Source organism: Gossypium raimondii, chromosome 12 (genome assembly GCF_025698545.1).
Source record: "Gossypium raimondii isolate GPD5lz chromosome 12, ASM2569854v1, whole genome shotgun sequence".
Taxonomy (NCBI): domain Eukaryota; kingdom Viridiplantae; phylum Streptophyta; class Magnoliopsida; order Malvales; family Malvaceae; genus Gossypium; species Gossypium raimondii.
Window position 1 is genome coordinate 2,499,780 of NC_068576.1, and position 9,108 is coordinate 2,508,887.

Below are 9,108 nucleotides of genomic sequence, written 5' to 3' on the forward strand. Positions count from 1 at the left end.
ACTGAAGCAACATTAGGTAAGATATTTGTAAATTTAATATATATTATAGTATAAAATCTTAAGTATTAAGTATATATATTATATAATTATAATAAAACAAGTAATAAAAAAAGAAAGAAAGAAGCCAAACGAAACATAAAGAAAGAAAGAAAAAGAAAAAGAGAAAAAAAGAAGAACCACAAGGCTTAGGGGTTTTCAAGTTTTCAAGTTTAATTGGTTAGTCAATTTAGTACCTTTTTCTTGTAATTTTTATGTTTTTGGAATCTCGGTGTTAAGTACAACCCGACCCATGTCAAAATTTTAGCAATTATTGAGTTTTTTAAGTGTTGTTAATGTTGAATAATTTTAGTATTAGGGATTAAATTGATATATTTTAAAGTTAGAAATGAAAAGGATTAAATTGTAGAATGAATTGTAAAATTTGAGTAATAGGGACTAAATTGTGAAAAATTTGAAATTTAGGATTTGAGTGAAAAGAGGAATTAAATTTACTTTAAAGTCGAAATTGTATGAAAATATAGAATTAATTGTGAAGAATAAAAATGAGTCTCAATTTAGGGACTAAATTGGAATTTAGGTAAATATTGAATAAAAAATTAAAATATTCAATATGAAATTGAATTATGTTGTATTGATGAATTTTAATTATTTTAATCCGTAGCTAACGTCATACCGGGATCCTCAACAAAAATGGGGAAAGATAAAGTTGACGTGGAATAGCTCGGAATTCTAAGTTTGTATTTCTATAATCCGAAGCTAGTTGTTAATTGTTGTATTTTTTATTTAATGCATATGGTAAGTATTAAGGTAAGTATTTGGCACTTTGACATTGAATTGAATTAAAAGTTGATTGAATGGATTGAATTGATATATATATATATATATATATATATTATGAATATGTTGATTATTTGAATTGAAATGATTATATATGTGCAAATATGATAATTGAATATTGGTTGTATTTGGAAAGTGAAATTAAACCCTATTAACTGTATTGGGCTGAGTCAGATATAAATGGCATGCCATAGGATTGGAAGAGTTAGGGGTTTCTTTGACTTCGAGTCAATGAGGCACTGGGTGCCAATTTACTTCGGTTTAACCGATGAGACACTGGGTGTCAAATTTATATAGTGCTGGGTGCAGTTATTACTTCGGATTTATCCAATGAGGCACTCGGTGCCAAACTGGTGTGTTGGTTAGATCCATGTATCCGTCCGAGTCCGAGTTGTGTCAATAGGGTTAATTAAATAAAATAGTACTATGATTGATATGGGATGATATTGTATGTGAATGAAAATGGGATAGTGAATTGAAACATGAAAATGAGACACATGAATTACATATTCATGAATTGGATATGGATTGAATAATATTATTGTTTAAATGATATATATATTTATATTAAATTGTGAAAAGCTATTATATAGCAAGTGATGAGATTTGAGAATGGTATGAAATGATGTATTTATGAATTGAATATTGAATGGCTAATGCCATTGTATGAATAAATGTGGTATTAAATATTCAAATGTGCTTATAATTAAAATATGCATATTATATTATCTTGTCTTTAAATACTTGAATTATAAAAATACCACTGAGTTTTACTCAGCGCACGATTTTATTTTTCGTGCACAGATTAGGTACTTCAATTTTGATCGCCGATTCAACATCCAACAATGCTCCCGAGCTCAATCGTGGTGATGATTACTCTTTTGTGTCGGCATGTACCTAGGGTGTGTAAATAATAGTTATTTTGTGGATTTAATGTAAATGAGATTATAAGTTTAATATTTTTTGGTTTTATACATATAAATATGTGTTTGTTTTTGAAGCCATATTATGGCATGGTAAATTGAACTAAATCTAGATAGTTGCATGTGAATTTAATTCTATGTTTAAGTGCTCATGTACTAGGCAAATTGATTTGGATTTTGTATGTTTATAATTTGGATTAAAATGATGCTTTGATGACTTGTTTTGATGATATGAAATGTTTGAGAATTCTGACTGTTTGATCGATAAACTTAGATAATGTTTCGAAACCTTATTCCGGCGACGGATATGGGTTAGAGGTGTTACATTTACAATTTAGTCTTTGTATCTAAATTAACTATTAATTCAACAAAATTACCGGACCATACTCTATTATAATGTTATACCATCTCTGTGAATATTCATATTTAATATTTATGGACCTGATTTATGAAAATGGGGTTCCAAAACTGCCAAATCTGAAATTAGGTTATTATATATTTAACCTTTAAATTTTTTTATGGAGAAAGTGTTCCACCTAGGCATATGCCTAATTCCCCTATTCCTTAATAATGCCCACTACACTATTCTTCAATGGATTGATATACTTTAATGGTGTTGATGGCTAAGCTCATCAAGTCGTAATTAGAATTTTTTTTTAAATGTTAATTTTAACTTGAATTGAACATGATTTAATTCAACTCTCTATTTCAATATTTAAAAATATTAATATTTAATATTTTTATAATTACATTTACATAAATTACTAGATTTTTGTGATTGATAATAGTCTAACTTGAATTTGTAAATATTATTATTGTATGATCCGTATAAATTAACATATAGTCTGAATCGTAAATAATATATATATATATATATATATATATATATATATAAGAAAAATGACATCAAATTGTCTTCCTATACATATATATGGCCACATAGATTTATGATTATAATTATAAAGAAAAACATAGATTTATCATCATTTTATTTCTTCGACAAAGAAATGTACAGTGGTATGTATACAAATTTCAGGTTGGATATAATAGTTGTTTGATTGTTTCAATTAGGAGTCAAGATGGACAATATATAATCCAACACCTAACAAGTGAATTGAAGGATCATTATTGTTTATCTTTTGGCTTTTAGCAAAACACTTAACTCAAGGGGACTGTTCCTTACAAATTATTCCACTTTATGGGAACAACACATATGCACTTATTGTTAAATCAAATCGCATATTGTGAGCTCCCTTTTTTGTGATCTAAGATTTATATTGTAATTGCACTTGTATCTTTAATTGTTTTATTTATTCTAATTGTCAACATATTAAACTTTATATTTTAATTTTTTAAAAAATAACTTATGACAATCTTTGATGTGTCGTAAACTAACTAAATATCTAATTAAGGTAAGTGCACCTATCAATTAATAGTATAGCTACGGTGAGCAAAGATATCGTTCCCACGAAGACTAAAAATAGTAGCAATTATCGTCTTTGTATTATTTAACCGAATAATTTGAGTGATTTACCAAAAACTAAAATTAACTAAATTAATTAACTAACTAATGAACATGACAAATAACAAAAGAGGAAAATAACCGATTAACAACCAAGAAGAGTAACAATACCTAGGAAAGAATTCACCTAGACTCCATCTATCATTATCAATCTAAATTACACAATTTATTTACTTAGTATCTTGATCCGTAGAAATCTCTAAATTATGTTAATATCTCTTTCGAGAGTAAGAGCAACTGACTCTAGGTTGATTAATTGAAATTTCTTTCTAATTAAAACCCCTATTATTGCATTAACTCATGCTATGGATTCCCCTATTAGATTTTACTTTAATATGATAGATTTATGTCGTCCTATTTCTAGGATTGCATGCAACTCCACTCAATTACGCAAGATCTACTCTTAAACAGGGTCTATTCCTCCTCTAATTTAAGCATATCAAACATGGATAAATAATCTAAAAATATCAAACTAAGAATTAAGCACACATAACTGAGAACAAGATTTAAGTATTTGTTGTGTAGAATAAAAATTAAAAGACAAAATTCATCATAGGGTTCATCTCCCCTAGGTATTTAGAAAATTAGTTCACACTTGAAAATAAAAACATCCAAAACACAATATAACCGAAAAAATAAAGAAACTCATGATAATCTCCTAATAAATCAAATGCGAATATTCAATCTTGATGGAAATCTACTTTAAAATTGGCTTCAATGGTGTTTTTCAAGTTGTTTTCTTGAGTATTTTATGACAACTCTCTCCTATCTTCTTATTTTTATCATATATACGTCTTAGAATGCCTAGAAAACCTAAAAATGTGTTTTCTTGCAGTTCAGAGTGCCAATTCGTGAAATTGACACAGCCTGCCACATGGCGGTGTGGCAACCCGTGTGGCTCACATGGCCGTGTGTCCAGGCCGTGTGGAAGGAGTCAGCCCATGTGGCTCATGTAGTTTACTCTGATTTTTTGATTTTCACTCGTTTTCGCTTCTTTTGCTCCCAAATGTTATCCTAAGTATAAAACATGAATTTAAAGGCTTAATAGCATAAAATTCACCATTAACATTAAATAATCACCCAAAAATGCATTAAGAATGAGATTAAAACATGTTACTTTTAGCACTTATCAATATATTACTTATAAAATATTAAAAAAATATTCTTGAGAGTTGTAAATTGTAAATGTATATCTGACTAGGTTGTGGTAAGAGTTGTGGCCACAAGTAAACCAACTATAGGAAAATTAATCATGCATAATTGTTTACACAGTCTGAACTTAACCTATGTTTTCAAAGCTTTATTCAAGGAATCAATTCACTAAAATTCACATGGTACAAAGAATTTGATGATTTAAGCTCAACCCTTTCACTCAAGTTGCAGCTCAATCTCCTAGAAATCCTTTTCAAAAAAATCAGTCAAAATGATAAATTCTCTTCACATGACAGTTTCCTATTCAACATATTTTACACTCTAATATATCCTCTCAAAACTCTATTTGCAAGTTGAGCCATTCTATGTTTAATATAAACATTTTTTAAGATCAATGTTATCCCTTATCACTAATTCAAATGCGTGACTCACTCCTCATTTAAAATGTTATTGTATCTACCTTATCTTCATTTTAAGATAACAACCAAGACTTCAAACATCATCTGGCTTTTTTTTCTTCAGTTTTTATAGTACTTGATCACGACATGATTCTTTTTTGTTGTACTTGAGGAGTCTTCACACAATTCTATACCTAATCTAAGTGCATAATTTTTGTTATATGTTTTAAGATAGTATGTAACACCCCAGAGACTTAGACATTATGGCCGAACCTGGAGGAATTACATTAGCTTGTCTAAAAACCCAAAAATTGAAATCTAGCTTTCGAAATCATGTGAATCAAAAATATTATTTTTGACAATACTCTTACATGTTATTTAAAAAAACAGGCGTGCAATTTTTTTTTATTTTACGGAGAAGCACTTAATTTGATACTTAATTTTTTAGCAAAAATTTCGAAGTTGATAAGTTGAAAACCGTGACTTTGATAAGTGAAAATGTATAATTTTTTCGATTAAGCATAGTCTGAAACTCTCGTTATTAACATTTGTAAAACTCTTTTCAAATTTGTAGCAGAAAATCCTTAGCTCGTTTAACTTTGAAAATCAAGTGTTTATTTTAATTGGCAGAAGTCATGCAGAAAACTCAATTATTAGTAAATCAAACCATCTTATGCGAGAAAACCAATCCGAGTTTCCAAACTCGTACAGTAACAGTTACAGAAACAGATGCAATATCAAATACATAATTAGATCCTACCCCCAACCACTACACATCATCCTCGTCCATCCCTATGCACCACTTAGGGTGTCAAATACCCATCCAACCCCACACACCAATAAGTGAACATATGTCACTTTTCAGAAATAGTGCAGTTAAGCTACCAAATAACAATACGTGGTAAACCTCTAGATTCAGATATATGTAGTCAAACTACCATAGCTAATATGTGTGGTTTAAACCACCAGATAAGGCAGATAATTAAACTGTCAACACTTCCTCCGTCATATTAATATTCCCACCCTAATGCTCATGCAAGTACCATAAGATAAGAAATGTACATATGTTATGCATACTTTTCACATCAAAACATGCTATCAAACTTATCAGATTGTAGATCATATACAAATTTCGCATTTTAGAAGCAGTTGATCAAATCTCATGTCTCAGAGTCATTTTTATAAAGTACGGACTCTACGGAGTGACTAAATATGAATCACAGATCAATACAGCCCTAGGTGAAATTTTTAGAAAATGGGTCCACACGTTCGTGGGGCCCACATGGCCCAACTGGCCCAGCCCGTGTGGTTTCCACGACCCAACTAACCGAAATCGTATGACTCACACAGTTTAGCACATAGCCTGTCACACAACTGTGTGGCTCATGCGACCTAACACATGGTTGTGTAGTGTTGACAATCCACTTTTTGACTTCGCATTGTTCTTAGTTTTTCGATTTTTCGTTACACACTTGATCATTTTTTGATGCAATCACAATAGCGAGGATTTCCGTACCTAAATTAACATTTAAAAATGTGAAAAATTAACAAAGATAAGCTAAATTTTGAGTCCCTAACTCAGCCGCAAACACTAACTAAACATTCATAACACCGAAATTCAGCCTAAAAACGCATCGATCGCTTACCCTTAATAAGAAAATGACTTATAACACAAACTAAGTCATCGGAGGAGTGTTTATCTCAAGATTTTCACCTAAAACAATGATTTCCAAAGAAACAAATAAACCTATGCCACATAGAAAAGCCAAATCATAATTCAAAATCTCACGTTAAAAGCTAAATACAATTTGAAGGATTAATTCTTCACTACCGAACCCAAAAACCATAAATACTACATCATCCCAAAAAATCCATACTCTTACCCGACACCATAATCACGCACAACCAACACCAAAATTGAGAGGAGTGCTAACAACACCGAATTTGGGTCAGCCAAAAAGGAATCAAACAAAAGAACCCTACCAAAGCAACGCAATAGACGAAATGAATGGAAAAGAGAGAAAACCAGAGAAATTATGGAAAGAGATAGAATAAAAAAAAGAAAAAACAAAAAGAATGAAAATCAAAACAGAAGAAAAGAATGGAAACGTGGAAAAGTGGACAGCAACTAGAGTGAAAAGTGGGAGAAAGAGATGGTTGTGAGGAAGGAATTTTAGGGATTATTCACACATTTAAAAAGAAAAAATATCCACTGAATCTATTTGTTATGCAACTTATATTTACTTTGCACACATAGGATTCAAACTCTAGACCTTTTGGTAAGCTAAAGTCTTACCACTAAACTAATAAACTCATTCTTATCATTAGTTTAGCAAAAATATTATTTACGCCAGATGATCAAGGGTAGGGTTTAAAAAATAATAATAAAAATTCAATGAAAATGATTCAATGGAAAGTATTCAAACTAATAAGCAAAATTTTGCAAATCTCCCCTAACAGAAAAAACAATAACAAAGTTCAAAGTTTAGTTCAAAAATAATAACTCCCCTAACAACAAAAGCAAGAAATCTTGAAGAAAAAAAATCATAGAACATAAATCAAATGATTGCTCTTTAGTTGCTCCCCTTAAGTCTTACTCCCATTTTTGACAAAAATCGAAAAAGGGTGAGCACGGAGCTTCAACCTCTGAGTCACGAATATATTGCAACACATCAACCTTCCTCTTGTTAATGAGTAGAAGGGAGTTGAGGAAATCTAAACCAATTTTAGGATTCTTCAAGCTCAAAGCACATTGTGCACGTGTCAAAGTATTTGTGTCATCAGAGGTAAGCGCAACTACTTCCACACCAACAAGTTCTTATTTAGCTTCTATAGCAATTAAAACTATATTTAAGATAGTATCAACCATATGAATCTTAGTGTAAAATTTAGAATTATACTTCAATTCATGAGGGAGTGGCTTTAGTAAATCATCATCAAACATAACATTCTAATGTCTCATGATGAGTTGGTAAATTAATGAAGGAAAAGGTAGCTTGACCTTACTTCATCTATCTCAACATGTTTAATAGTTTGATGAAAAATCATAAAACCAAAGTTGACTTTGGTTTCATTACCAACTTTGTAAAGAAGAAGAAGAGCTAGGGCCTTTATTAAAAATACATTATGAGAAGTTGGCATCTAGTCGCAGATGACTAGTTTGTGTAATGCAACATAAAACTTACTTAAGCTCAAAATTGGTATCCAGTCTTTTTATTCCAAGTTGTTCAAACTTATAAAGTTATAATAGTGGACATTTTATTATAATTAGCATCAAACTCATCCTCATGTTTAGAAATTCCAAAAAAGAACATAAGTAATAGAGGATTAAAATCAAAATATTGTCCCCTTACATAAACCATCATACAATTTCTAGACTCATTGTTTTCAATATCCTTCTTCAAGTGGGCATAAAACTCAAGAAAAATACATTTTACATAGGGAAACAAACATTTGGTCGTACTCAGCAAACTCAGTTTTTCTAAGGCTTGCACCACTCTAACTTTGGCAAAATCTTCAATATTTATATTTTTTCTCTTCTATCAAATGTTTTTGTTGTAGGATATTCATCCTATTCATGTAGATTCTGTTAAGAAAGCATGGAGCTTCCTTCTCAGCCACAACTTTCTTTTGCTTTTTAGATTTTGATGGAGGTGGAGTAGACTTAGATTTTCTCTTCCCTCCCCCCCCCCCTTTTTTGGTGAAATAACCTTGGCTATGAGTTTTAATAGAAGTTTAGTGTCTTAGGTTATATTCTATTTCTAAATGAGAAAGACAGTGAAATAATCCTTAATTTGCGATAGATTTTATGGCTAAACGTAATGTAATATCTTTTTTCTCTTTTGTGGTAGTTTGTTCTTACAAGTATTATTTTGGGAAGTAGAGTGCAAAATTGACACGGGCTGGCACATGGGCGTGTGTCCAGCCCGTGTGAAAATGCCCAGGCTGTGTGAATCCTGAAAGTAGCTCTATTTGTCTGATTTTGGCTCATTTTTCGCTCCATTCACTCCCAAATGCTCTCCTAAGTATAGAAATATGAATTTAAAGGATTAGAAACATCAAATTCACTAATTTTCATAATTAATCATCCAAAAACGCATTAAGAATGAGATTAAAATATGTTACTTTTATAGCTTATCAAGTACTTTATTATTTCTTTATTTCAACTATCCCGTTCCATTGACATGTATTTAGGGTTGGAAATTCTTGAGCTATCCAAAATATGTCACAAAAGCTTACAAATTTATCATTCTCAAAACCACGACCATTGCCACTT